Source organism: Haemaphysalis longicornis, unplaced genomic scaffold (genome assembly GCF_048455015.1).
Source record: "Haemaphysalis longicornis isolate Haplotype H1 unplaced genomic scaffold, Haemaphysalis longicornis Haplotype H1 scaffold_5, whole genome shotgun sequence".
Taxonomy (NCBI): Eukaryota; Metazoa; Arthropoda; class Arachnida; order Ixodida; family Ixodidae; genus Haemaphysalis; species Haemaphysalis longicornis.
This window is the reverse complement of record NW_027526385.1, coordinates 100,013,209-100,041,060: the sequence shown is the minus strand read 5'-3', so window position 1 is coordinate 100,041,060 and position 27,852 is coordinate 100,013,209. Positions and strand designations below refer to the sequence as shown.

At 48.1% G+C, this 27,852-nt stretch overlaps 1 protein-coding gene and 12 non-coding genes across 14 annotated transcripts in view; 1 reads left to right on the top strand and 12 right to left on the bottom strand.

Annotated features, from left to right (window-relative positions):
* LOC144138627 (uncharacterized) overlaps positions 1-27,852 on the top strand; it is a 220,077-nt gene that overhangs the window by 74,072 nt on the left and 118,153 nt on the right. The gene's annotated exons all lie outside the window — the stretch shown is intronic.
* On the bottom strand, positions 6,737-6,808 carry Trnag-ucc (transfer RNA glycine (anticodon UCC)). The gene has a single exon. It is a non-coding gene; the product is annotated as a tRNA-Gly (tRNA).
* Positions 7,218-7,289, bottom strand: Trnag-ucc (transfer RNA glycine (anticodon UCC)). Its single transcript has one exon. It is a non-coding gene; the product is annotated as a tRNA-Gly (tRNA).
* On the bottom strand, positions 9,604-9,675 carry Trnag-ucc (transfer RNA glycine (anticodon UCC)). Its single transcript has one exon. It is a non-coding gene; the product is annotated as a tRNA-Gly (tRNA).
* Positions 10,682-10,753, bottom strand: Trnag-ucc (transfer RNA glycine (anticodon UCC)). Its single transcript has one exon. It is a non-coding gene; the product is annotated as a tRNA-Gly (tRNA).
* On the bottom strand, positions 13,194-13,265 carry Trnag-ucc (transfer RNA glycine (anticodon UCC)). The gene has a single exon. It is a non-coding gene; the product is annotated as a tRNA-Gly (tRNA).
* Positions 14,272-14,343, bottom strand: Trnag-ucc (transfer RNA glycine (anticodon UCC)). The gene has a single exon. It is a non-coding gene; the product is annotated as a tRNA-Gly (tRNA).
* On the bottom strand, positions 16,785-16,856 carry Trnag-ucc (transfer RNA glycine (anticodon UCC)). The gene has a single exon. It is a non-coding gene; the product is annotated as a tRNA-Gly (tRNA).
* Trnag-ucc (transfer RNA glycine (anticodon UCC)) lies at positions 17,863-17,934 on the bottom strand. The gene has a single exon. It is a non-coding gene; the product is annotated as a tRNA-Gly (tRNA).
* Trnag-ucc (transfer RNA glycine (anticodon UCC)) lies at positions 18,938-19,009 on the bottom strand. The gene has a single exon. It is a non-coding gene; the product is annotated as a tRNA-Gly (tRNA).
* Positions 21,378-21,449, bottom strand: Trnag-ucc (transfer RNA glycine (anticodon UCC)). Its single transcript has one exon. It is a non-coding gene; the product is annotated as a tRNA-Gly (tRNA).
* Positions 25,649-25,720, bottom strand: Trnag-acc (transfer RNA glycine (anticodon ACC)). The gene has a single exon. It is a non-coding gene; the product is annotated as a tRNA-Gly (tRNA).
* Trnag-ucc (transfer RNA glycine (anticodon UCC)) lies at positions 26,726-26,797 on the bottom strand. Its single transcript has one exon. It is a non-coding gene; the product is annotated as a tRNA-Gly (tRNA).

Sequence of the window (27,852 nt, the reverse complement as noted above, 5' to 3'; positions counted from 1 at the left end):
CTTATAGGTATTTTACTGCTCTCCTTATGGAGGATGATGGTAGCTGTGGACCCATTGTAGATATCCTCTAGTATTCTTACATAATGCTCATCTACCCATTGGTTCCTAATGCCTGAATGACTGCTAGGGTTTCGACCAAGTCAAATGCTTTCTCATAATCTATCAAGGCTATATATAGGGGTTCAGTATACTCAGCGCACTTCTCTATCACCTGATTGATCGTATGAATATGGTCCATAGTTGAATAACCTTTACTGAACCCTGCTTGTTCTTTAGGTAGACTTAAATCTAAGGTTGCAGAAATTCTGTTAGCGATTACCTTGGTAAGTACCTTGTAGACGACTGACAGTAAGTTGATCGGCCTGTAATTTTTCAAGTCCTTCATGTCACCTTTCTTATTATGGATTAGGATGATGTTCGCGTTCTTCCGAGATTCCGGTACACTCGCGGTCATTAGGCGTTGTGTATATAGGTTTGCCAGTTTTTCAAGTACAATTTGCCCGCCATCCTTTGGGAGCTCTGCTCTTATCTGATCTTCACCAGGTGCTTTGCCCCCTTTTATTTCGTTCAAAGCCTTCCTTACTTCTTCTGTCGTTGCTGGTGGGATTGATGTATATATCTAATCTGAAGTACTTTCTCGTTCGGCATTATCCTGGATGTTCCGGCTACTGTACAGATCCCTATAGAACTCCTCGGCTACTGTGACTATTTTATCCATATTTGTGATGACATTGCCTTGCTGCTGAGTTTTCCCCACGCCAAGACGCCTCTTCACTGCTTTCAGGCTACCTCCGTTCTTTACAGCGTATTCGAACCTCTCCATATTATACTTCGTATGTCAGCTGGAGTGGAGATTGAGATTATATATATATATATATATATATATCTAGGAGTCGAACCGGACCGTAACTGAACCGGTATTTTTGCCGGAACTGAACCCGAACCCAAACCGTTATTTTTTGAGCACGCTGAACCCAAACTGTTACTGAACCAAAAAAAGAAATATCGGTTACCGGTTGATGCCGACACGGTTCGACCCTCCGTTGTTGATATTGCACAGTTAATGCAATTTAGGCCTTTTTTTTCTTTCACGTACCAGCAACTTCATACCCGCTCGCGCGCTTTCCCCTTCAGACAATCGAACACGTACTATCACGCTCTATGTAACAACAAGGGAAATGAATGAGCACCAATGTAGCAATGGTCTGTTGCTGCTGGAAGCGCGAGCGTTTTGTGCAAGCTGAGGAAACGAAATGTCATTCTCGGCAGCTTGCAGGGGATATAAAACGACTTTGCGCTTCCCTAGCTGCGACGCAATCAGGCTGCAGGAGTGTTCCACTGAGCAACAGCGAAAGCACACACCTGGTGTGTGCAAACGTTTTGCATTTCATAATTTGTTTAAAAGGTCCGACACCTGCAAATTGTTAATATGACAAGTGTGACCGCAGGAGCTGCCCAGTGGCTAAGGCGTTTGCTGCTGGCCACAAGTGTCTCGACCTCCTTTCCCCACGACCGTTTTTCTGAAGTAGATAGAAACCGAGAACGTCCGTGTATTGAGATTTTGATCCACGTTTAATATCACCAGCTGGTTAAAATAGGTCTGCCGGCCTGCAACATAAGCTGCGCCTCGGAGCAGAGATATAGCACGGGGAATCAAACGGGGCAGTTTTTTTTAAAATGTGTTTACACGGAAAACAACAAAAAGAAGAGGCGAACCACGTTGTTTTAAAATACTACGCAAGAAGTAAGTAAAACCAAATAAGTACAAAAAAAACACCAAAACGTGGATATTGCTTTATTCTTTTTTTTGCCCTGCCTTTCACAACCAAACGTGTCTCCTCAATGCAAGGAAGTGAGTTCCGTGGTCATTTTGAGGACAGTACAGTGGACAAGCTCCGTTTCCGTTTTTTACAGATACAAAAAACAACAGATGTCATGGAAAACGGTTAAGGTGCGCACTTAATCCCTTGGCAAGAAACTGCAGCCCTCGACCTTGTCTTGGAAGCAGAAACAGTAATAAAGCAGATGACACGAGCATAAAGGCAGGCCGGTAGCTCACACTGTCCCATTCGCCCAGCGATAATATTTTCTGCGTGTTCTGCAGTTTTGTCGCTTACAGATCTGCTTTTGTTTAGGGGCAAAGCTCCTCTTGCTCGGGCCCTGTCCCGTCCCTCGTTGCTGCTGTATACGGCACGGCACATTAATGATGATTGTGGCAGGATCCCCCTAGGGATTGGCCAACCAAAGATTGGCCGAAGAGGGCAAAACGTTCAACGCGTTCGTTACTACCCAACAAGGAGAAGAGGAAGAACAGGTTGTCGTTCGTCGCCTGCGAGCTCAAGACACGTACCGGGGGTACACGACACAAGACGCTCTGCAGAAGGCGACGGCCAAGGTGGCTAAAATGTCACACACCGAATTCGCCAACTTACCCATGGAGATTCTCATCGTCCAAAACAACCCCTGCATAACCACCACAAACATCGACGTCGTCGACGGGCTTGTCAACGGAGCGGTGGAAAGCTTGACGTGTCGAGTCTTTATATGATGTGCGGGTGAATGTTTCACGGCTTTGCCGATAAGCATTTTAGATGCGACGCTGAGAGGAGCATCTCTTGCCGGCGGCCCTGCCCTTCCTTCGTCGTCATCGTCCGCGTCCGCACAGCTGCGTCTCTCCTCCGCTCACCCTCGCTGCTCTCTCCGATAGCGAACACCCTCTCTCAACATCGGCGGGCGCGTGGAGCAGCGCACTCTCACTCCGCCGGTGGGCGGCGCTGAGCGCTGTGCGCATGTGCAGTACTCTCTCTCCCGCGATCTCCTCTCCTTCGGGTGCGCTGCGCCATTTTCCATAAGCAGCCGGGAAAGGAGGAAAATACTCTCAAACCAGTTCTCTCGGCGGCCGACCAGTGTTGCCTGTGCGCGCTGGGCTGCTAACATCGCTCGGCGCGGTGTGCTCTGCAGCGTAGTTCAGGAGTATTTCGCATCGTGTGCTTAGTTTTTGCGGAACTTTCAACTGTTTTAGCCAATGCTGCGATGCCGTTCAAGGCGCTAGCGTCACTGAGTCAGCACTGCGCGGTGGTGGGTTATTGAACAACCAGAGAAAGCGAGAAACCGTCGCTGACAGCACGCATGTGCACGACACTGCCTGGGGAAAATGCAGTGCGGTTGCGGCGTGTTTTTGCTGCATCGCTTCCCAACGCACACCGAGTTGAGATATCGGTGGATGACGTTGATAATTCGCAACGACTTTGTACCAACGACCAACTCCGGGGTTTGTTGGGTGCACCTGGACGGCAAGCAGATGGAGAAAAATCCATTTATCACACGCAAAGCTGCGACAGTGAACGGAACCCCCCGAAATGTCAAAAGCAACTTTATCCTTTACAATACAGCATGGATTGATTGGTTGATTGATTAATTGATTAATTATGGTGTTTAACTCCCCGATGCTTCATGGGTGATGAGGCGCGCCGTAGTGGAGGGCTCCGGGTTAATTTTGACCACCTGGGGATCTTTCACAAGCGCCGATACAATACAACATTACAATAACTTCTGGTTTCTTGTAGTAAATTTAAAATACCATATATTGTTGGTCATTACAGACGATTGGCACTGAACAATGCCCCTTTCATCTAATCTAACCTTTAAAATCACGGCGTTTTGTTTACTTTTTTCAGGCCAACGCATTACACTGCCAAACGATATGAAAGGATAACTTTCTCCATCGCACACTGCTGGTCGATATCAAGATAAGCAGGCAGCCCATTGCGGAAACGCAGCTCGAGATACGCGTGAACGCTGCATTTGGAAAATAGCTCAACCTGTCCACAACGCGGTCGAAGGCAAAGCTTCTAATCCTTTAGCGTTGTCACGGAATCTAAAGTATTACAATTACAAAACATTACTGCTGGTCGCGTAAAGCATTTGTGGTGCAAGCAGCGGTTTCACAAAGGTGGGCTCGGAGCGATAGGCCACATGCGCTGCGCAGAGTTAGGTCAATCATGATCACGATCATGATCAATCAATATTAACTCACCCGAGCGTCGACCCTTCTGCTCAACCTTCGAATAGTAATTTGACTGGTTGTGCGGTCGTATTATTTTTCCGCCCAGGTAATCTCGTTTCGTCAGTAACCGTCATAAGTCTAGTTAAGGAAGATTATATTGCGTTGCAATGTCAACAGCGTAGCAATCGCCTCGTCGAAAGTCCATCGCGAGCACGGGTCACTGTGACCCACATATGGCTGTGCGCGCTCCGCATTCGACGTCCGCGCTTGCGTAAACATGACTAATCGGTGAACAAAACAAGCACGGTGGCATTGAAAACACGTATATACTCCCCGATGTCGATTTCTGTCAGTCGGTGCCATACCGGCACGTTTTGCAATCGCGGAACTGCGGAGCACCACCCGCACCACCACCACACTACTACTGCTGCTCGCAACAGCCGGGGTCAGCATTTGCCACTCTGGCAGCAAATTAGGACCTGAAATCCGTCCGCAGATGATGAAAACAAAACAGAACACACACACACAAGCACTGCAACCGCTAACTTAACGCCAAACCACTACGATTCACTCGGTAATGCACGGGTACCAAGCAGACGCACGGAAAGAACGGAGCGACGGAGCACTTAACAGCCCAGCGCGGAGGTTTCGGCGGTCGCTTCATAGACGGCGCTTGCGTCATGTCAGAAAAAAAGCAAATGGCGGCGCCCACCTCTAGCAAGGAAAATGGTGTATACGCGGAGTGCAGCGCTCCGGGCGGGTTCTCAGTCGACGATCGTCCGCGCTACGCTTGCTTTCTCTCCCTCTCTCTCTCTCTCTCTCGCATTACCCGACGATTGCTCACGCAATTCGAGTAATCGTCCCAACGGAAACGCACAATGGAACCCCCTTCAGCGTCGCATCACACCAGGGTTCCCGCGAGGGGAGGTGGGCGTAATTTTTTGCTTCGCCCCTCTCATCATCATTCACTTCGTGGAGATGGCGGAATTTTTCCGAAGGTGCACTTGTACTGACTGCCCAACTCGCTACATTACTTCTACTGCTACTCGTAACGCGTCCCGGAGGGGAGTACTGCTGTGGACGAATTAAAGAGCGTGTACCCGAAAAAGTCCCATCTTATACTCCGCGCGTCATATTTCCATTTCGTATTGGTAACAGCATAATCTGTTACAGTCGAACACGGATATATCGAACTCCAAGGGGATCGGGAAAAAAATTCGATATATCGATAATTCGATATATAAAATACGCCTATCTGAAGATTATCTGACAAATTTGCACATCACTGAGAGTTTTGTGAAGTCGTGGAAAACGGTAGTTTACAGTTTTAACCCTCAAGTCACGGAAACTCCGAACCGCAGCATAATGACCACCGCACTTTATTTATCACTGAAATGTCTTTGAGCTTCGCTTGTTTTTTCTTCTGCGTCGTAAAGGTTGCCAAAGTGTCTTCAAGATTACAAACACACACAAATGATAAAATCAACGCTGTACACTGCGTCACAACAGAGGCGAATAATGCTGACGGAACCTCGGCTGCAGTAGGCGGTTGGGAACGTTGTCAGGCACTGAGTGCCGTTATCTTCATTATCCGAACCGAACACCTCCCCCATCTGGAGGCGTGCAACGAAGTCGCTTTGCACCCGACACGCTCCTGAATGCCGGGGCGGGTTGTGCTGCATTCGCCTTTACGTCAACGTTGATGCGTGCATCGCCCTCAAAACTACTGCGAGGAATTCCGAACGCCTTTTCAACCAACAACTTTTTAGCAGCCTGCGCCCGACGAATTCCCGCCTTCGTTGCTCCGAAATGAATGCCTTGGACAAAACAAACATACAACGCCGCATCGGTCCCCCTGCACGAGCCACCAAACAGCTCAATCACAGAAAAAGAGTGCCTCCGGTCAATTTCTTTTGTTCCTTTATGTCCTTTCGTCCAACCACTATCCGCGTTTTAGCTATCATGGAGCTGCCCCTCGTGCTAGCGTGAAAACAGTTGTTGAAGGCCATCGAAGCGACATAATGCCGCTGACGCCGCCTCTGTCTCACCAAGCCAGGCAGCTCCTGCGATGAGTCAACATTATCACCAACTCCACCCCATCAGAGGAAGCAAACTTTCAGGGGCACCTTCGGCGCGGAATTCGATATATCGAATTAGCACGTGATCAGGAGTTCGATACACGCGCACAACAGTCCTATACTTTTGCATGGGATTTTCGAGGGGATGTTTCCACTGTTCGATATAGACAATAATTCGATATATCCGTGTTCGATATATCCGTGTTCAACTATATAAGATTCCGTAATGTAGCACACGGAACGATGGCTCAGGCGGTACGACGACATACTGATTGTACTGCACACATGCGGTATTGGCCGCGAGGCCCACCACTGGAGAGGCCAGCGCTGCGATCGTTTTGACGTCACTTGTAGGATCACCGTTCCTATCTTTCTGCGCAGTCGGCTTGCTGCGCGTGGCACTTCGCTTAGGAAGCGCGTTCTAAAAGTATTTTTGTGTTAATTTCCTTCGTTTGAAGCTAATTCTCAGCGCGTCAAGCGCAGTTCGACCTCATGGGGACTTTATATTTATATTAGTTATATAACTTTATATTTTTATAACTTTATATTTTTATAACTTTATAACTTTATAATATATAACTTTATATTTTTTAGTACAGTTATAGGTTAAGATTTTTTTAATATAAGGAAGAAAGAAAGAAAGAAAAACACGCGCCCAGAGTGGGGGCCGAACCCACGCCTTTCGATTGGATCTCGAATGCCTTACCAATTCGGCTATCTGGGCGACTGTGTTCTCCTTCACTTTCTGGGCTATTTATATTTACTAGAAGTGTATCTGACGCTTGAGGGTGGTAGCCAGCGCCACTATGACTACACGAGGAGAAGGGGACCTTCTTTTCAACCCCCGGGGCGTGACTCAAACGTCTACAGCCTGTCATGAGCGGGTAACTGGCGGGAAGCCCTCTTATGCTACCTAGGCATCGAGGCTGCCAGAACCGAGACCCTGGCTAGGCTTTCGCAGAATAAAATAGTAAGGAAATGAGGGGCTCGTTGAGGAAATACAGAAACATAGGTCGGCAATCTACAACGCCAAAGGTGGCATAGGGGTGTGGTTAGGCTCTATTTTTAAGTGCAGTTAGAAGTTGAGATTTTTTTTAATATAAGGAAGAAAGAAAGAAAGAAACAAAAACTCGCGCCCAGAGTGGGGACCGAACCCACGCCTTTCGATTGGATCTCGAATGCCTTACCAATTCAGCTATCTGGGCGACTGTGTTCTCCTTCACTTTCTGGGCTATTTATATTTACGAGAAGTGTATCTGACGCTTGAGGGTGGTAGCCAGCGCCACTATGACTACACGGGGAGAAGGGGACCTTCTTTTCAACCCCCGGGGCGTGACTCAAACGTCTACAGCCTGTCATGAGCGGGTAACTGGTGGGAAGCCCTCTTATGCTACCTAGGTATCAAGGCTGCCAGAACCGAGATCCTCGCTAGGCTTTCGCAGAATAATATAGTAAGGAAATGAGGGGCTCGTTGAGGAAATACAGAAACATAGGTCGGCAGTCTACAACGCCAAAGGTGGCATAGGGGTGTGGTTAGGCTCTATTTTTTAGTACAGTTATAGGTTAAGATTTTTTTGTAATATAAGGAAGAAAGAAAGAAAGAAAAACACGCGCCCAGAGTGGGGGCCGAACCCACGCCTTATGATTGGATCTCGAATGCCTTACCAATTCGGCAATCTGGGCGACTGTGTTCTCCTTCACTTTTTGGGCTATTTATATTTACTAGAAGCGTATCTGACGCTTGAGGGTGGTAGCCAGCGCCATTATGACTACACGGGGAGAAGGGGACCTTCTTTTCAACCCCCGGGGCGTGACTCAAACATCTACAGCCTTTCATGAGCGGGTAACTCGCAGGAAGCCCTCTTATGCTACCTAGGCATCAAGGCTGCCAGAACCGAGACCCTCGCTAGGCTTTCGCAGAATAATGTAGTAAGGAAATGAGGGGCTCGTTGAGGAAATACAGAAACATAGGTCGGCAGTCTACAGCGACAAAGGTGGCATAGGGGTGTGGTTAGGCTCTATTTTTTAGTACAGTTAGAAGTTAGGATTTTTTATACAAGGCAGAAAGAAAGAAAGAAAGAAAAACACGCGCCCAGAGTGGGTACCGAACCCATGCCTTTCGATTGGATCTCGAATGCCTTACCAATTCGGCTATCTGGGCGACTGTGTTCTCCTTCACTTTCTGGGCTATATATATTTACTAGAAGTGTATCTTACGCTTGAGGGTGGTAGCCAGCACCACTATGACTACACGGGGAGATGGGGACCTTCTTTTCAACCCCCGGGGCGTGACTCAAACGTCTACAGCCTGTCATGAGCGGGTAACTGGCGGGAAGCCCTCTTATGCTACCTAGGCATCAAGGCTGCCAGAACCGAGACCCTCGCTAGGCTTTCGCAGAATAATATAGTAAGGAAATGAGGGGCTCGTTGAGGAAATACAGAAACATAGGTCGGCAGTCTACAACGCCAAAGGTGGCATAGGGGTGTGGTTAGGCTCTATTTTTTAGTACAGTTAGAAGTTAAGATTTTTTTTAATATAAGGATGAAAGAAAGAAAGAAAAACACGCGCCCAGACTGGGGACCGAACCCACGACTTTCGATTGGATCTCGAATGCCTTACCAATTCGGCTATCTGGGCGACTGTGTTGTCCTTAACTTTCTGGGCTATTTATATTTACTAGAAGTGTATCTGATGCTTGAGGGTGGTAGCCAGTGCCATTATGACTACACGGGGAGAAGGGGACCTTCTTTTCAACCCCCGGGGCGTGACTCAAACATCTACAGCCTTTCATGAGCGGGTAACTGGCGGGAAGCCCTCTTATGCTACCTAGGCATCAAGGCTGCCAGAACCGAGACCCTCGCTAGGCTTTCGCAGAATAATGTAGTAAGGAAATGAGGGGCTCGTTGAGGAAATACAGAAACATAGGTCGGCAGTCTACAGCGCCAAAGGTGGCATAGGGGTGTGGTTAGGCTCTATTTTTTAGTACAGTTAGAAGTTAAGTTTTTTTTAACTATGAGGAAGAAAGAAAGAAAGGAAGAAAAACACGCGCCCAGAGTAAGGACCGAACCCACGCCTTTCGATTGGATCTCGAATGCCTTACTAATTCGGCTATCTGGGCGACTGTGTTTTCCTTAACTTTCTGGGCTATTTATATTTACTAGAAGTGTATCTGATGCTTGAGGGTGGTAGCCAGCGCCAGTATGACTACACGGGGAGAAGGCGAGCTTCTTTTCAACCCCCGGGGCGTGACTCAAACATCTACAGCCTTTCATGAGCGGGTAACTGGCGGGAAGACCTCTTATGCTACCTAGGTATCAAGGCTGCCAGAACCGAGACCCTCGCTAGGCTTTCGCAGAATAATGTAGTAAGGAAATGAGGGGCTCGTTGAGGAAATACAGAAACATAGGTCGGCAGTCTACAGCGCCAAAGGTGGCATAGGGGTGTGGTTAGGCTCTATTTTTTAGTACAGTTAGGAGTTAGGATTTTTTAAATACAAGGCAGAAAGAAAGAAAAACACGCGCCCAGAGTGGGTACCGAACCCACGCCTTTCGATTGGATCTCGAATGCCTTACCAATTCGGCTATCTGGGCGACTGTGTTCTCCTTCACTTTCTGGGCTATATATATTTACTAGAAATGTATCTTACGCTTGAGGGTGGTAGCCAGCGCCACTATGACTACACGGGGAGAAGGGGACCTTCTTTTAAACCCCCGGGGCGTGACTCAAACGTCTACAGCCTGTCATGAGTGGGTAACTGGCGGGAAGCCCTCTTATGCTACCTAGGCATCAAGGCTGCCAGAACCGAGACCCTCGCTAGGCTCTCGCAGAATAATATAGTAAGGAAATGAGGGGCTCGTTGAGGAAATACAGGAACATAGGTCGGCAGTCTACAACGCCAAAGGTGGCATAGGGGTGTGGTTAGGCTCTATTTTTTAGTACAGTTAAGATTTTTTTAATATAATGATGAAAGAAAGAAAGAAAAACACGCGCCCAGACTGGGGACCGAACCCACGACTTTCGATTGTATCTCGAATGCCTTACCAATTCGGTTATCTGGGCGACTGTGTTCTCCTTCACTTTCTTGGCTATTTATATTTACTAGAAGTGTATCTGACACTTGAGGGTGGTAGCCAGCGCCACTATGACTACACGGGAAGAAGGGGACCTTCTTTTCAACCCCCGGGGCGTGACTGAAACGTCTACAGCCTGTCATGAGCGGGTAACTGGCGGGAAGCCCTCTTATGCTACCTAGGCATCAAGGCTGCCAGAACCGAGACCCTCGCTAGGCTTTCGCAGAATAATATAGTAAGGAAATGAGGGGCTCGTTGAGGAAATACAGAAACATGCTATGCTACCTAGGCTACCATGCTATGCTACCTAGGCATCAAGGCTGCCAGAACCGAGACCCTCGCTAGGCTTTCGCAGAATAATGTAGTAAGGAAATGAGGGGCTCGTTGAGGAAATACAGAAACATAGGTCGGCAGTCTACAGCGCCAAAGGTGGCATAGGGGTGTGGTTAGGCTCTATTTTTTAGTACAGTTAGAAGTTAGGATTTTTTAAATACAAGGCAGAAAGAAAGAAAGAAAGAAAAACACGCGCCCAGAGTGGGTACCGAACCCACGCCTTTCGATTGGATCTCGAATGCCTTACCAATTCGGCTATCTGGGCGACTGTGTTCTCCTTCACTTTCTGGGCTATATATATTTACTAGAAGTGTATCTTACGCTTGAGGGTGGTAGCCAGCGCCACTATGACTACACGGGGAGAAGGGGACCTTCTTTTCAACCCCCGGGGCGTGACTCAAACGTCTACAGCCTGTCATGAGCGGGTAACTGGCGGGAAGCCCTCTTATGCTACCTAGGCATCAAGGCTGCCATACCGACCCTCGCTAGGCTTTCGCAGAATAATATAGTAAGGAAATGAGGGGCTCGTTGAGGAAATACAGAAACATAGGTCGGCAGTCTACAACGCCAAAGGTGGCATAGGGGTGTGGTTAGGCTCTATTTTTTAGTACAGTTAAGATTTTTTAATATAAGGATGAAAGAAAGAAAGAAAAACACGCGCCCAGACTGGGGACCAAACCCACGACTTTCGATTGGATCTCGAATGCCTTACCAATTCGGTTATCTGGGCGACTTTGTTCTCCTTCACTTTCTTGGCTATTTATATTTACTAGATGTGTATCTGACGCTTGAGGGTGGTAGCCAGCGCCACTATGACTACACGGGAAGAAGGGGACCTTCTTTTCAACCCCCGGGGCGTGACTGAAACGTCTACAGCCTGTCATGAGCGGGTAACCGGCGGGAAGCCCTCTTATGCTACCTAGGCATCAAGGCTGCCAGAACCGAGACCCTCGCTAGGCTTTCGCAGAATAATATAGTAAGGAAATGAGGGGCTCGTTGAGGAAATACAGAAACATGCTATGCTACCTAGGCTACCATGCTATGCTACCTAGGCATCAAGGCTGCCAGAACCGAGACCCTCGCTAGGCTTTCGCAGAATAATGTAGTAAGGAAATGAGGGGCTCGTTGAGGAAATACAGAAACATAGGTCGGCAGTCTACAGCGCCAAAAGTGGCATAGGGGTGTGGTTAGGCTCTATTTTTTAGTACAGTTAGAAGTTAGGATTGTTTAAATACAAGGCAGAAAGAAAGAAAGAAAGAAAAACACGCGCCCAGAGTGGGTACCGAACCCATGCCTTTCGATTGGATCTCGAATGCCTTACCAATTCGGCTATCTGGGCGACTGTGTTCTCCTTCACTTTCTGGGCTATATATATTTACTAGAAGTGTATCTTACGCTTGAGGGTGGTAGCCAGCGCCACTATGACTACACGGGGAGATGGGGACCTTCTTTTCAACCCCCGGGGCGTGATTCAAACGTCTACAGCCTGTCATGAGCGGGTAACTGGCGGGAAGCCCTCTTATGCTACCTAGGCATCAAGGCTGCCAGAACCGAGACGCTCGCTAGGCTTTCGCAGAATAATATAGTAAGGAAATGAGGGGCTCGTTGAGGAAATACAGAAACATAGGTCGGCAGTCTACAACGCCAAAGGTGGCATAGGGGTGTGGTTAGGCTCTATTTTTTAGTACAGTTAGAAGTTAAGATTTTTTTTAATATAAGGATGAAAGAAAGAAAGAAAAACACGCGCCCAGACTGGGGACCGAACCCACGACTTTCGATTGGATCTCGAATGCCTTACCAATTCGGCTATCTGGGCGACTGTGTTCTCCTTAACTTTCTGGGCTATTTATATTTACTAGAAGTGTATCTGATGCTTGAGGGTGGTAGCCAGTGCCATTATGACTACACGGGGAGAAGGGGACCTTCTTTTCAACCCCCGGGGCGTGACTCAAACATCTACAGCCTTTCATGAGCGGGTAACTGGCGGGAAGCCCTCTTATGCTACCTAGGCATCAAGGCTGCCAGAACCGAGACCCTCGCTAGGCTTTCGCAGAATAATGTAGTAAGGAAATGAGGGGCTCGTTGAGGAAATACAGAAACATAGGTCGGCAGTCTACAGCGCCAAAGGTGGCATAGGGGTGTGGTTAGGCTCTATTTTTTAGTACAGTTAGAAGTTAAGTTTTTTTTAAATATGAGGAAGAAAGAAAGAAAGGAAGAAAAACACGCGCCCAGAGTAAGGACCGAACCCACGCCTTTCGATTGGATCTCGAATGCTTTACTAATTCGGCTATCTGGGCGACTGTGTTTTCCTTCACTTTCTGGGCTATTTATATTTACTAGAAGTGTATCTGATGCTTGAGGGTGGTAGCCAGCGCCAGTATGACTACACGGGGAGAAGGCGAGCTTCTTTTCAACCCCCAGGGCGTGACTCAAACATCTACAGCCTTTCATGAGCGGGTAACTGGCAGGAAGCCCTCTTGTGCTACCTAGGTATCAAGGCTGCCAGAACCGAGACCCTCGCTAGGCTTTCGCAGAATAATGTAGTAAGGAAATGAGGGGCTCGTTGAGGAAATACAGAAACATAGGTCGGCAGTCTACAGCGCCAAAGGTGGCATAGGGGTGTGGTTAGGCTCTATTTTTTAGTACAGTTAGGAGTTAGGATTTTTTAAATACAAGGCAGAAAGAAAGAAAGAAAGAAAAACACGCGCCCAGAGTGGGTACCGAACCCACGCCTTTCGATTGGATCTCGAATGCCTTACCAATTCGGCTATCTGGGCGACTGTGTTCTCCTTCACTTTCTGGGCTATATATATTTACTAGAAATGTATCTTACGCTTGAGGGTGGTAGCCAGCGCCACTATGACTACACGGGGAGAAGGGGACCTTCTTTTCAACCCCCGGGGCGTGACTCAAACGTCTACAGCCTGTCATGAGTGGGTAACTGGCGGGAAGCCCTCTTATGCTATCTAGGCATCAAGGCTGCCAGAACCGAGACCCTCGCTAGGCTCTCGCAGAATAATATAGTAAGGAAATGAGGGGCTCGTTGAGCAAATACAGGAACATAGGTCGGCAGTCTACAACGCCAAAGTTGGCATAGGGGTGTGGTTAGGCTCTATTTTTTAGTACAGTTAAGATTTTTTTAATATAAGGATGAAAGAAAGAAAGAAAAACACGCGCCCAGACTGGGGACCGAACCCACGACTTTCGATTGTATCTCGAATGCCTTACCAATTCGGTTATCTGGGCGACTGTGTTCTCCTTCACTTTCTTGGCTATTTATATTTACTAGAAGTGTATCTGACACTTGAGGGTGGTAGCCAGCGCCACTATGACTACACGGGAAGAAGGGGACCTTCTTTTCAACCCCCGGGGCGTGACTGAAACGTCTACAGCCTGTCATGAGCGGGTAACTGGCGGGAAGCCCTCTTATGCTACCTAGGCATCAAGGCTGCCAGAACCGAGACCCTCGCTAGGCTTTCGCAGAATAATATAGTAAGGAAATGAGGGGCTCGTTGAGGAAATACAGAAACATGCTATGCTACCTAGGCTACCATGCTATGCTACCTAGGCATCAAGGCTGCCAGAACCGAGACCCTCGCTAGGCTTTCGCAGAATAATGTAGTAAGGAAATGAGGGGCTCGTTGAGGAAATACAGAAACATAGGTCGGCAGTCTACAGCGCCAAAGGTGGCATAGGGGTGTGGTTAGGCTGTATTTTTTAGTACAGTTAGAAGTTAGGATTTTTTAAATACAAGGCAGAAAGAAAGAAAGAAAGAAAAACACGCGCCCAGAGTGGGTACCGAACCCACGCCTTTCGATTGGATCTCGAATGCCTTACCAATTCGGCTATCTGGGCGACTGTGTTCTCCTTCACTTTCTGGGCTATATATATTTACTAGAAGTGTATCTTACGCTTGAGGGTGGTAGCCAGCGCCACTATGACTACACGGGGAGAAGGGGACCTTCTTTTCAACCCCCGGGGCGTGACTCAAACGTCTACAGCCTGTCATGAGCGGGTAACTGGCGGGAAGCCCTCTTATGCTACCTAGGCATCAAGGCTGCCAGAACCGACCCTCGCTAGGCTTTCGCAGAATAATATAGTAAGGAAATGAGGGGCTCGTTGAGGAAATACAGAAACATAGGTCGGCAGTCTACAACGCCAAAGGTGGCATAGGGGTGTGGTTAGGCTCTATTTTTTAGTACAGTTAAGATTTTTTAATATAAGGATGAAAGAAAGAAAGAAAAACACGCGCCCAGACTGGGGACCAAACCCACGACTTTCGATTGGATCTCGAATGCCTTACCAATTCGGTTATCTGGGCGACTTTGTTCTCCTTCACTTTCTTGGCTATTTATATTTACTAGATGTGTATCTGACGCTTGAGGGTGGTAGCCAGCGCCACTATGACTACACGGGAAGAAGGGGACCTTCTTTTCAACCCCCGGGGCGTGACTGAAACGTCTACAGCCTGTCATGAGCGGGTAACCGGCGGGAAGCCCTCTTATGCTACCTAGGCATCAAGGCTGCCAGAACCGAGACCCTCGCTAGGCTTTCGCAGAATAATATAGTAAGGAAATGAGGGGCTCGTTGAGGAAATACAGAAACATGCTATGCTACCTAGGCTACCATGCTATGCTACCTAGGCATCAAGGCTGCCAGAACCGAGACCCTCGCTAGGCTTTCGCAGAATAATGTAGTAAGGAAATGAGGGGCTCGTTGAGGAAATACAGAAACATAGGTCGGCAGTCTACAGCGCCAAAAGTGGCATAGGGGTGTGGTTAGGCTCTATTTTTTAGTACAGTTAGAAGTTAGGATTGTTTAAATACAAGGCAGAAAGAAAGAAAGAAAGAAAAACACGCGCCCAGAGTGGGTACCGAACCCATGCCTTTCGATTGGATCTCGAATGCCTTACCAATTCGGCTATCTGGGCGACTGTGTTCTCCTTCACTTTCTGGGCTATATATATTTACTAGAAGTGTATCTTACGCTTGAGGGTGGTAGCCAGCGCCACTATGACTACACGGGGAGATGGGGACCTTCTTTTCAACCCCCGGGGCGTGATTCAAACGTCTACAGCCTGTCATGAGCGGGTAACTGGCGGGAAGCCCTCTTATGCTACCTAGGCATCAAGGCTGCCAGAACCGAGACGCTCGCTAGGCTTTCGCAGAATAATATAGTAAGGAAATGAGGGGCTCGTTGAGGAAATACAGAAACATAGGTCGGCAGTCTACAACGCCAAAGGTGGCATAGGGGTGTGGTTAGGCTCTATTTTTTAGTACAGTTATAAGTTAAGATTTTTTTTAATATAAGGATGAAAGAAAGAAAGAAAAACACGCGCCCAGACTGGGGACCGAACCCACGACTTTCGATTGGATCTCGAATGCCTTACCAATTCGGCTATCTGGGCGACTGTGTTCTCCTTAACTTTCTGGGCTATTTATATTTACTAGAAGTGTATCTGATGCTTGAGGGTGGTAGCCAGTGCCATTATGACTACACGGGGAGAAGGGGACCTTCTTTTCAACCCCCGGGGCGTGACTCAAACATCTACAGCCTTTCATGAGCGGGTAACTGGCGGGAAGCCCTCTTATGCTACCTAGGCATCAAGGCTGCCAGAACCGAGACCCTCGCTAGGCTTTCGCAGAATAATGTAGTAAGGAAATGAGGGGCTCGTTGAGGAAATACAGAAACATAGGTCGGCAGTCTACAGCGCCAAAGGTGGCATAGGGGTGTGGTTAGGCTCTATTTTTTAGTACAGTTAGAAGTTAAGTTTTTTTTAAATATGAGGAAGAAAGAAAGAAAGGAAGAAAAACACGCGCCCAGAGTAAGGACCGAACCCACGCCTTTCGATTGGATCTCGAATGCTTTACTAATTCGGCTATCTGGGCGACTGTGTTTTCCTTCACTTTCTGGGCTATTTATATTTACTAGAAGTGTATCTGATGCTTGAGGGTGGTAGCCAGCGCCAGTATGACTACACGGGGAGAAGGCGAGCTTCTTTTCAACCCCCAGGGCGTGACTCAAACATCTACAGCCTTTCATGAGCGGGTAACTGGCAGGAAGCCCTCTTGTGCTACCTAGGTATCAAGGCTGCCAGAACCGAGACCCTCGCTAGGCTTTCGCAGAATAATGTAGTAAGGAAATGAGGGGCTCGTTGAGGAAATACAGAAACATAGGTCGGCAGTCTACAGCGCCAAAGGTGGCATAGGGGTGTGGTTAGGCTCTATTTTTTAGTACAGTTAGGAGTTAGGATTTTTTAAATACAAGGCAGAAAGAAAGAAAGAAAGAAAAACACGCGCCCAGAGTGGGTACCGAACCCACGCCTTTCGATTGGATCTCGAATGCCTTACCAATTCGGCTATCTGGGCGACTGTGTTCTCCTTCACTTAATGGGCTATATATATTTACTAGAAATGTATCTTACGCTTGAGGGTGGTAGCCAGCGCCACTATGACTACACGGGGAGAAGGGGACCTTCTTTTCAACCCCCGGGGCGTGACTCAAACGTCTACAGCCTGTCATGAGTGGGTAACTGGCGGGAAGCCCTCTTATGCTACCTAGGCATCAAGGCTGCCAGAACCGAGACCCTCGCTAGGCTCTCGCAGAATAATATAGTAAGGAAATGAGGGGCTCGTTGAGCAAATACAGGAACATAGGTCGGCAGTCTACAACGCCAAAGGTGGCATAGGGGTGTGGTTAGGCTCTATTTTTTAGTACAGTTAAGATTTTTTTAATATAAGGATGAAAGAAAGAAAGAAAAACACGCGCCCAGACTGGGGACCGAACCCACGACTTTCGATTGTATCTCGAATGCCTTACCAATTCGGTTATCTGGGCGACTGTGTTCTCCTTCACTTTCTTGGCTATTTATATTTACTAGAAGTGTATCTGACACTTGAGGGTGGTAGCCAGCGCCACTATGACTACACGGGAAGAAGGGGACCTTCTTTTCAACCCCCGGGGCGTGACTGAAACGTCTACAGCCTGTCATGAGCGGGTAACTGGCGGGAAGCCCTCTTATGCTACCTAGGCATCAAGGCTGCCAGAACCGAGACCCTCGCTAGGCTTTCGCAGAATAATATAGTAAGGAAATGAGGGGCTCGTTGAGGAAATACAGAAACATGCTATGCTACCTAGGCTACCATGCTATGCTACCTAGGCATCAAGGCTGCCAGAACCGAGACCCTCGCTAGGCTTTCGCAGAATAATGTAGTAAGGAAATGAGGGGCTCGTTGAGGAAATACAGAAACATAGGTCGGCAGTCTACAGCGCCAAAGGTGGCATAGGGGTGTGGTTAGGCTCTATTTTTTAGTACAGTTAGGAGTTAGGATTTTTTAAATACAAGGCAGAAAGAAAGAAAGAAAGAAAAACACGCGCCCAGAGTGGGTACCGAACCCACGCCTTTCGATTGGATCTCGAATGCCTTACCAATTCGGCTATCTGGGCGACTGTGTTCTCCTTCACTTTCTGGGCTATATATATTTACTAGAAGTGTATCTTACGCTTGAGGGTGGTAGCCAGCGCCACTATGACTACACGGGGAGAAGGGGACCTTCTTTTCAACCCCCGGGGCGTGACTCAAACGTCTACAGCCTGTCATGAGCGGGTAACTGGCGGGAAGCCCTCTTATGCTACCTAGGCATCAAGGCTGCCAGAACCGACCCTCGCTAGGCTTTCGCAGAATAATATAGTAAGGAAATGAGGAGCTCGTTGAGGAAATACAGAAACATAGGTCGGCAGTCTACAACGCCAAAGGTGGCATAGGGGTGTGGTTAGGCTCTATTTTTTAGTACAGTTAAGATTTTTTAATATAAGGATGAAAGAAAGAAAGAAAAACACGCGCCCAGACTGGGGACCAAACCCACGACTTTCGATTGGATCTCGAATGCCTTACCAATTCGGTTATCTGGGCGACTTTGTTCTCCTTCACTTTCTTGGCTATTTATATTTACTAGATGTGTAAATGACGCTTGATGGTGGTAGCCAGCGCCACTATGACTACACGGGAAGAAGGGGACCTTCTTTTCAACCCCCGGGGCGTGACTGAAACGTCTACAGCCTGTCATGAGCGGGTAACCGGCGGGAAGCCCTCTTATGCTACCTAGGCATCAAGGCTGCCAGAACCGAGACCCTCGCTAGGCTTTCGCAGAATAATATAGTAAGGAAATGAGGGGCTCGTTGAGGAAATACAGAAACATGCTATGCTACCTAGGCTACCATGCTATGCTACCTAGGCATCAAGGCTGCCAGAACCGAGACCCTCGCTAGGCTTTCGCAGAATAATGTAGTAAGGAAATGAGGGGCTCGTTGAGGAAATACAGAAACATAGGTCGGCAGTCTACAGCGCCAAAGGTGGCATAGGGGTGTGGTTAGGCTCTATTTTTTAGTACAGTTAGAAGTTAGGATTGTTTAAATACAAGGCAGAAAGAAAGAAAGAAAGAAAAACACGTGCCTAGAGTGGGTACCGAACCCACGCCTTTCGATTGGATCTCGAATGCCTTACCAATTCGGCTATCTGGGCGACTGTGTTCTCCTTCACTTACTGGGCTATATATATTTACTAGAAGTGTATCTTGCGCTTGAGGGTGGTAGCCAGCGCCACTATGACTACACGGGGAGAAGGGGACCTTCTTTTCAACCCCCGGGGCGTGACTCAAACGTCTACAGCCTGTCATGAGCGGGTAACTGGCGGGAAGCCCTCTAATGCTACCTAGGCATCAAGGCTGCCAGAACCGAGACCCTCGCTAGGCTTTCGCAGAATAATATAGTAAGGAAATGAGGGGCTCGTTGAGGAAATACAGAAACATAGGTCGGCAGTCTACAACGCCAAAGGTGGCATAGGGGTGTGGTTAGGCTCTATTTTTTAGTACAGTTAAGATTTTTTTAATATAAGGATGAAAGAAAGAAAGAAAAACACGCGCCCAGACTGGGGACCGAACCCACGACTTTCGATTGGATCTTGAATGCCTTACCAATTCGGTTATCTGGGCGACTGTGTTCTCCTTCACTTTCTTGGCTATTTATACAGTCAAACTCCGCTACAACGAAATTCACGGGGATCGCGAAAAATTTCGTTGTAGCGAGAATTTCGTTGTCGCGGAAAAATCAGTAAATAAAGAAAACAGGGCAGGCGTCTAACTGGCGTCGTGAAATCTCCCACCTACCTTTTCGCCCCAATGTTGCCAACTTGCTTGGAGCTCGCTCCGCCAAAAATAGCACCCTTTTTATAGCATAAAGTTTATATCGTAACTTGCAGTCACAACGCGTCTCGCTGCGCTTAGACCAGCGTTGTAATATGCGCGTCGTACTCGTGGAGATCCGCGCAAAAGCAGGCGTCGTGAAATCACAGCGCGGAGTTTATATTTTAATTTGCGGTCACGGATATGCACAGGATATGCACGACACTCTGGGAGCATTTTATTTCCAAAACTTGAAAAAATCGCTGATTTTTGACTGTTTGCGCTTTCGCACGAGCAACGGGAGAATGCGCTGCTCACAGTCTGCGAGGAGCTGCATGGCGACATCATCGTCATGGGCGCCAAGGAAACTACGTAAAACGTCCAAGGAGTCCATGACCTGCGACGCGGTCACTGACGTCGGGACCGTCGGAACACCATGCCCGACTTCTTCGTCGTCGGATGAATCGGCGGCGGCGGCGGAGGCGGCGCGAGCACTCTTGAGGATCTCGGCATCACTCAGCTCCTCGTAGACGATCACGTCCGCGTCGGCATTTACGTAGTCGCTCAATGCTACGTTCTCAGGAACAATGCCGGCTTCCTCGAGAGCTGCCCATGCTTCGGCCGTTGTCGCGTCTTGCCCCGGTCCAACGTCGTTGGCAGCTTGTGCATCGTCACTTGAACTGCACATCTCTTCGGGTCGAAACCCCGCGTGCGCGAAACAGTTCTTCACAACTTCACCCCGCGTCGACATCCATGCGGCGGCCAACATTTGTACAGCCATGTACAAGTCAACTTTGGTGTCGCGGCCATGCTCGGTGTTCAGGAGGATTCGCTGAAGGAGCCTTGACCGGTATGCGTACTTCACGCTGTTGATCACGCCTTGATCTAAAGGCTGTATCAGCGAAGTGCAGTTGGGCGGGAAAAACTTCAGCTTGACGCTGCCGTCCAGGCGATGCGCTGAACAATTGTCCAGCAGCAAGCAAACACTGCGGTCTTGCCTTTTCATCTCATTGTCAAAAGAGACAAGCCAGTCAGTGAAAATGACCGGGAAAATTTCGTTGAACCGGAAGAACAATAAAAAAAGTGGTTCGTTGTGGAGGGAGTTTTAATACATTGGGGCCTATGGGATGCGGGCGGGGAATCGAAAAACCTTCGTTGAAGCGGGAATTTCGTTGTAGCGGAGTTCGTTGTAGCGGAGTTTGACTGTATTTACTAGAAGTGTATCTGACGCTTGAGGGTGGTAGCCAGCGCCACTATGACTACACGGGAAGAAGGGGACCTTCTTTTCAACCCCCGGGGCGTGACTGAAACGTCTACAGCCTGTCATGAGCGGGTAACTGGCGGGAAGCCCTCTTATGCTACCTAGACATCAAGGCTGCCAGAACCGAGACCCTCGCTAGGCTTTCGCAGAATAATATAGTAAGGAAATGAGTGGCTCGTTGAGGAAATACAGAAACATGCTATGCTACCTAGGCTACCATGCTATGCTACCTAGGCATCAAGGCTGCCAGAACCGAGACCCTCGCTAGGCTTTCGCAGAGTAATGTAGTAACGAAATGAGGGGCTCGTTGAGGAAATACAGAAACATAGGTCGGCAGTCTACAGCGCCAAAGGTGGCATAGGGGTGTGGTTAGGCTCTATTTTTTAGTACAGTTAGAAGTTGGGATTTTTTAAATACAAGGCAGAAAGAAAGAAAGAAAGAAAAACACGCGCCCAGAGTGGGTACCGAACCCACGCCTTTCGATTGGATCTCGAATGCCTTACCAATTCGGCTATCTGGGCGATTGTGTTCTCCTTCACTTTCTGGGCTATATATATTTACTAGAAGTGTATCTTACGCTTGAGGGTGGTAGCCAGCGCCACTATGACTACACGGGGAGAAGGGGACCTTCTTTTCAACCCCCGGGGAGTGACTCAAACGTCTACAGCCTGTCATGAGCGGGTAACTGGCGGGAAGCCCTCTTATGCTACCTAGGCATCAAGGCTGCCAGAACCGAGACCCTCGCTAGGCTTTCGCAGAATAATATAGTAAGGAAATGAGGGGCTCGTTGAGGAAATACAGAAACATAGGTCGGCAGTCTACAACGCCAAAGGTGGCATAGAGGTGTGGTTAGGCTCTATTTTTTAGTACAGTTAAGATTTTTTTAATATAAGGATGAAAGAAAGAAAGAAAAACACGCGCCCAGACTGGGGACCGAACCCACGACTTTCGATTGGATCTCGAATGCCTTACCAATTCGGTTATCTGGGCGACTGTGTTCTCCTTCACTTTCTTGGCTATTTATATTTACTAGAAGTGTATCTGACGCTTGAGGGTGGTAGCCAGCGCCACTATGACTACACGGGAAGAAGGGGACCTTCTTTTCAACCCCCGGGGCGTGACTGAAACGTCTACAGCCTGTCATGAGCGGGTAACTGGTGGGAAGCCCTCTTATGCTACCTAGGCATCCAGGCTGCCAGAACCGAGACCCTCGCTAGGCTTTCGCAGAATAATATAGTAAGGAAATGAGGGGCTCGTTGAGGAAATACAGAAACATAGGTCGGCAGTCTACAACGCCAAAGGTGGCATAGGGGAGTGGTTAGGCTCTATTTTTTAGTACAGTTAGAAGTTAAGATTTTTTTTAATATGATGAAGAAAGAAAGAAAGGAAGAAAAACACGCGCCCAGAGTAAGGACCGAACCCACACCTTTCGATTGGATCTCGAATGCCTTACTAATTCGGCTATCTGGGCGACTGTGTTCTTCACTTTCTGGGATATTTTTATTTACTAGAAGTGTATCTGATGCTTGAGGGTGGTAGCCAGCGCCATTATGACTACACGGGGAGAAGGGGACCTTCTTTTCAACCCCCGGGGCGTGACTTAAACATCTACAGCCTTTCATGAGCGGGTAACTGGGGGGAAGCCCTCTTATGCTACCTAGGCATCAAGGCTGCCAGAACCAAGACCCTCGCTAGGCTTTCGCAGAATAATGTAGTAAGGAAATGAGGGGCTCGTTGAGGAAATACAGAAACATAGGTCGGCAGTCTACAGCGCCAAAGGTGGCATAGGGGTGTGGTTAGGCTCTACTTTTTAGTACAGTTAGAAGTTAGGATTTTTTTAATACAAGGCAGAAAGAAAGAAAGAAAGAAAAACACGCCCCCAGAGTGGGTACCAAACCCACGCCTTTCGATTGGATCTCGAATGCCTTACCAATTCGGCTATCTGGGCGACTGTGTTCTCCTTCACTTTCTGGGCTATATATATTTACTAGAAGTGTATCTTACGCTTGAGGGTGGTAGCCAGCGCCACTATGACTACACGGGGAGAAGGGGACCTTCTTTTCCACCCCCGGGGCGTGACTCAAACGTCTACAGCCTGTCATGAGCGGGTAACTGGCGGGAAGCCCTCTTATGCTACGTAGGCATCAAGGCTGCCAGAACCGAGACCCTGGCAAGGCTTTCGCAGAATAATAATGAGGGGCTCGTTGAGGAAATACACAAACATAGGTCGGCAGTCTACAACGCCAAAGGTGGCATAGGGGTGTGGTCAGGCTCTATTTTTTAGTACAGTTAGAAGTTAAGATTTTTTTAATATAAGGAAGAAAGAAAGAAAGAAAAAAAAAACATGCGGTCAGAGTGGGGACCGAACCCACGCCTTTCGATTGGATCTCGAATGCCTTACCAATTCGGCTATCTGGGCGCCTGTGTTCTCCTTCACTTTCTGGGCTATATATATTTACTAGAAGTGTATCTTACGCTTGAGGGTGGTAGCCAGCGCCACTATGACTACACGGGGAGAAGGGGACCTTCTTTTCAACCCCCGGGGCGTGACTCAAACGTCTACAGCCTGTCATGAGCGGGTAACTGGCGGGAAGCCCTCTTATGCTACCTAGGCATCAAGGCTGCAAGAACCGAGACCCTCGCTAGGCTTTCGCAGAATAATATAGTAAGTAAATGAGGGGCTCGTTGAGGAAATACAGAAATATAGGTCGGCAGTCTACAACGCCAAAGGTGGCATAGGGGTGTGGTTAGGCTCTATTTTTTAGTACAGTTAAGATTTTTTTTAATATAAGGATGAAAGAAAGAAAGAAAAACACGCGCCCAGACTGGGGACCGAACCCACGACTTTCGATTGGATCTCGAATGCCTTACCAATTCGGTTATCTGGGCGACTGTGTTCTCCTTCACTTTCTTGGCTATTTATATTTACTAGAAGTGTATCTGACGCTTGAGGGTGGTAGCCAGCGCCACTATGACTACACGGGAAGAAGGGGACCTTCTTTTCAACACCCGGGGCGTGACTGAAACGTCTACAGCCTGTCATGAGCGGGTAACTGGCGGGAAGCCCTCTTATGCTACCTAGGCATCAAGGCTGCCAGAACCAAGACCCTCGCTAGGCTTTCGCAGAATAATGTAGTAAGGAAATGAGGGGCTCGTTGAGGAAATACAGAAACATAGGTCGGCAGTCTACAGCGCCAAAGGTGGCATAGGGGTGTGGTTAGGCTCTACTTTTTAGTACAGTTAGAAGTTAGGATTTTTTTAATACAAGGCAGAAAGAAAGAAAGAAAGAAAAACACGCCCCCAGAGTGGGTACCAAACCCACGCCTTTCGATTGGATCTCGAATGCCTTACCAATTCGGCTATCTGGGCGACTGTGTTCTCCTTCACTTTCTGGGCTATATATATTTACTAGAAGTGTATCTTACGCTTGAGGGTGGTAGCCAGCGCCACTATGACTACACGGGGAGAAGGGGACCTTCTTTTCCACCCCCGGGGCGTGACTCAAACGTCTACAGCCTGTCATGAGCGGGTAACTGGCGGGAAGCCCTCTTATGCTACGTAGGCATCAAGGCTGCCAGAACCGAGACCCTGGCAAGGCTTTCGCAGAATAATAATGAGGGGCTCGTTGAGGAAATACACAAACATAGGTCGGCAGTCTACAACGCCAAAGGTGGCATAGGGGTGTGGTCAGGCTCTATTTTTTAGTACAGTTAGAAGTTAAGATTTTTTTAATATAAGGAAGAAAGAAAGAAAGAAAAAAAAAACATGCGGTCAGAGTGGGGCCCGAACCCACGCCTTTCGATTGGATCTCGAATGCCTTACCAATTCGGCTATCTGGGCGCCTGTGTTCTCCTTCACTTTCTGGGCTATATATATTTACTAGAAGTGTATCTTACGCTTGAGGGTGGTAGCCAGCGCCACTATGACTACACGGGGAGAAGGGGACCTTCTTTTCAACCCCCGGGGCGTGACTCAAACGTCTACAGCCTGTCATGAGCGGGTAACTGGCGGGAAGCCCTCTTATGCTACCTAGGCATCAAGGCTGCAAGAACCGAGACCCTCGCTAGGCTTTCGCAGAATAATATAGTAAGTAAATGAGGGGCTCGTTGAGGAAATACAGAAATATAGGTCGGCAGTCTACAACGCCAAAGGTGGCATAGGGGTGTGGTTAGGCTCTATTTTTTAGTACAGTTAAGATTTTTTTTAATATAAGGATGAAAGAAAGAAAGAAAAACACGCGCCCAGACTGGGGACCGAACCCACGACTTTCGATTGGATCTCGAATGCCTTACCAATTCGGTTATCTGGGCGACTGTGTTCTCCTTCACTTTCTTGGCTATTTATATTTACTAGAAGTGTATCTGACGCTTGAGGGTGGTAGCCAGCGCCACTATGACTACACGGGAAGAAGGGGACCTTCTTTTCAACACCCGGGGCGTGACTGAAACGTCTACAGCCTGTCATGAGCGGGTAACTGGCGGGAAGCCCTCTTATGCTACCTAGGCATCAAGGCTGCCAGAACCGAGACCCTCGCTGGGCTTTCGCAGAATAATATAGTAAGGAAATGAGGGGCTCGTTGAGGAAATACAGAAACATAGGTCGGCAGTCTACAACGCCAAAGGTGGCATAATGGTGTGGTTAGGCTCTATTTTTTAGTACAGTTAGAACTTAGGATTTTTTTAAATACAAGGAAGAAAGAAAGAAAGAAAAAAAAAACACGCGCCCAGAGTGGGGCCCGAACCCACGCCTTTCGATTGGTTCTCGAATGCCATACCAATTCGGCTATCTGGGCGAGTGTGTTCTCCTTAACTTTCTGGGCTATTTATATTTACTAGAAGTGTATCTGACGCTTGAGGGTGGTAGCCAGCGCCGCTATGACTACACTGGGAGAAAGGGACCTTCTTTTCAACCACGGGGCATGACTAAAACGTCTACAGCCTGTCATGTGCGGGTAACTGGTGGGAAGCCCTCTTATGCTACCTAGGCATCAAGGCTGCCAGAACCGAGACCCTCGCTAGGCTTTCGCAGAATAATATAGTAAGGAAATGAGGGGCTCGTTGAGGAAATACAGAAACATAGGTCGGCAGTCTACAACCCCAAAGGTGGCATAAGGGTGTGGTTAGGCTCTATTTTTTAGTACAGTTAAGATTTTTTTAATATAAAGATGAAAGAAAGAAAGAAAAACACGCGCCCACACTGGGGACCAAACCCACGACTTTCGATTGGATCTCGAATGCCTTACCAATTCGGTTATCTGGGCGACTTTGTTCTCCTTCACTTTCTTGGCTATTTATATTTACTAGAAGTGTATCTGACGCTTGAGGGTGGTAGCCAGCGCCACTATGACTACACGGGAAGAAGGGGACCTTCTTTTCAACCCCCGGGGCGTGACTGAAACGTCTACAGCCTGTCATGAGCGGGTAACCGGCGGGAAGCCCTCTTATGCTACCTAGGCATCAAGGCTGCCAGAACCGAGACCCTCGCTAGGCTTTCGCAGAATAATATAGTAAGGAAATGAGGGGCTCGTTGAGGAAATACAGAAACATGCTATGCTACCTAGGCTACCATGCTATGCTACCTAGGCATCAAGGCTGCCAGAACCGAGACCCTCGCTACGCTTTCGCAGAATAATGTAGTAAGGAAATGAGGGGCTCGTTGAGGAAATACAGAAACATAGGTCGGCAGTCTACAGCGCCAAAGGTGGCATAGGGGTGTGGTTAGGCTCTATTTTTTAGTACAGTTAGAAGTTAGGATTTTTTAAATACAAGGCAGAAAGAAAGAAAGAAAGAAAAACACGTGCCTAGAGTGGGTACCGAACCCACGCCTTTCGATTGGATCTCGAATGCCTTACCAATTCGGCTATCTGGGCGACTGTGTTCTCCTTCACTTACTGGGGTATATATATTTACTAGAAGTGTATCTTGCGCTTGAGGGTGGTAGCCAGCGCCACTATGACTACACGGGGAGAAGGGGACCTTCTTTTCAACCCAAGGGGAGTGACTCAAACGTCTACAGCCTGTCATGAGCGGGTAACTGGCGGGAAGCCCTCTTATGCTACCTAGGCATCAAGGCTGCCAGAACCGAGACCCTCGCTAGGCTTTCGCAGAATAATATAGTAAGGAAATGAAAGGCTCGTTGAGGAAATACAGAAACATAGGTCGGCAGTCTACAACGCCAAAGGTGGCATAGAGGTGTGGTTAGGCTCTATTTTTTAGTACAGTTAAGATTTTTTAAATATAAGGATGAAAAAAAGAAAGAAAAACACGCGCCCAGACTGGGGACCGAACCCACGACTTTCGATTGGATCTCGAATGCCTTACCAATTCGGTTATCTGGGCGACTGTGTTCTCCTTCACTTTCTTGGCTATTTATATTTACTAGAAGCGTATCTGACGCTTGAGGGTGGTAGCCAGCGCCACTATGACTACACGGGAAGAAGGGGACCTTCTTTTCAACCCCCGGGGCGTGACTGAAACATCTACAGCCTGTCATGAGCGGGTAACTGGCGGGAAGCCCTCTTATGCTACCTAGGCATCAAGGCTGCCATAACCAAGACCCTCGCTAGGCTTTCGCAGAATAATATAGCAAGGAAATGAGGGGCTCGTTGAGGAAATACAGAAACATAGGTCGGCAGTCTACAACGCCAAAGGTGGCATAGGGGAGTGGTTAGGCTCTATTTTTTAGTACAGTTAGAAGTTAAGATTTTTTTAATATGATGAAGAAAGAAAGAAAGGAAGAAAAACACGCACCCAGAGTAAGGACCGAACCCACGCCTTTCGATTGGATCTCGAATGCCTTACTAATTCGGCTATCTGGGCGACTGTGTTCTTCACTTTCTGGGATATTTTTATTTACTAGAAGTGTATCTGATGTTTGAGGGTGGTAGCCAGTGCCATTATGACTACACGGGGAGAAGGGGACCTT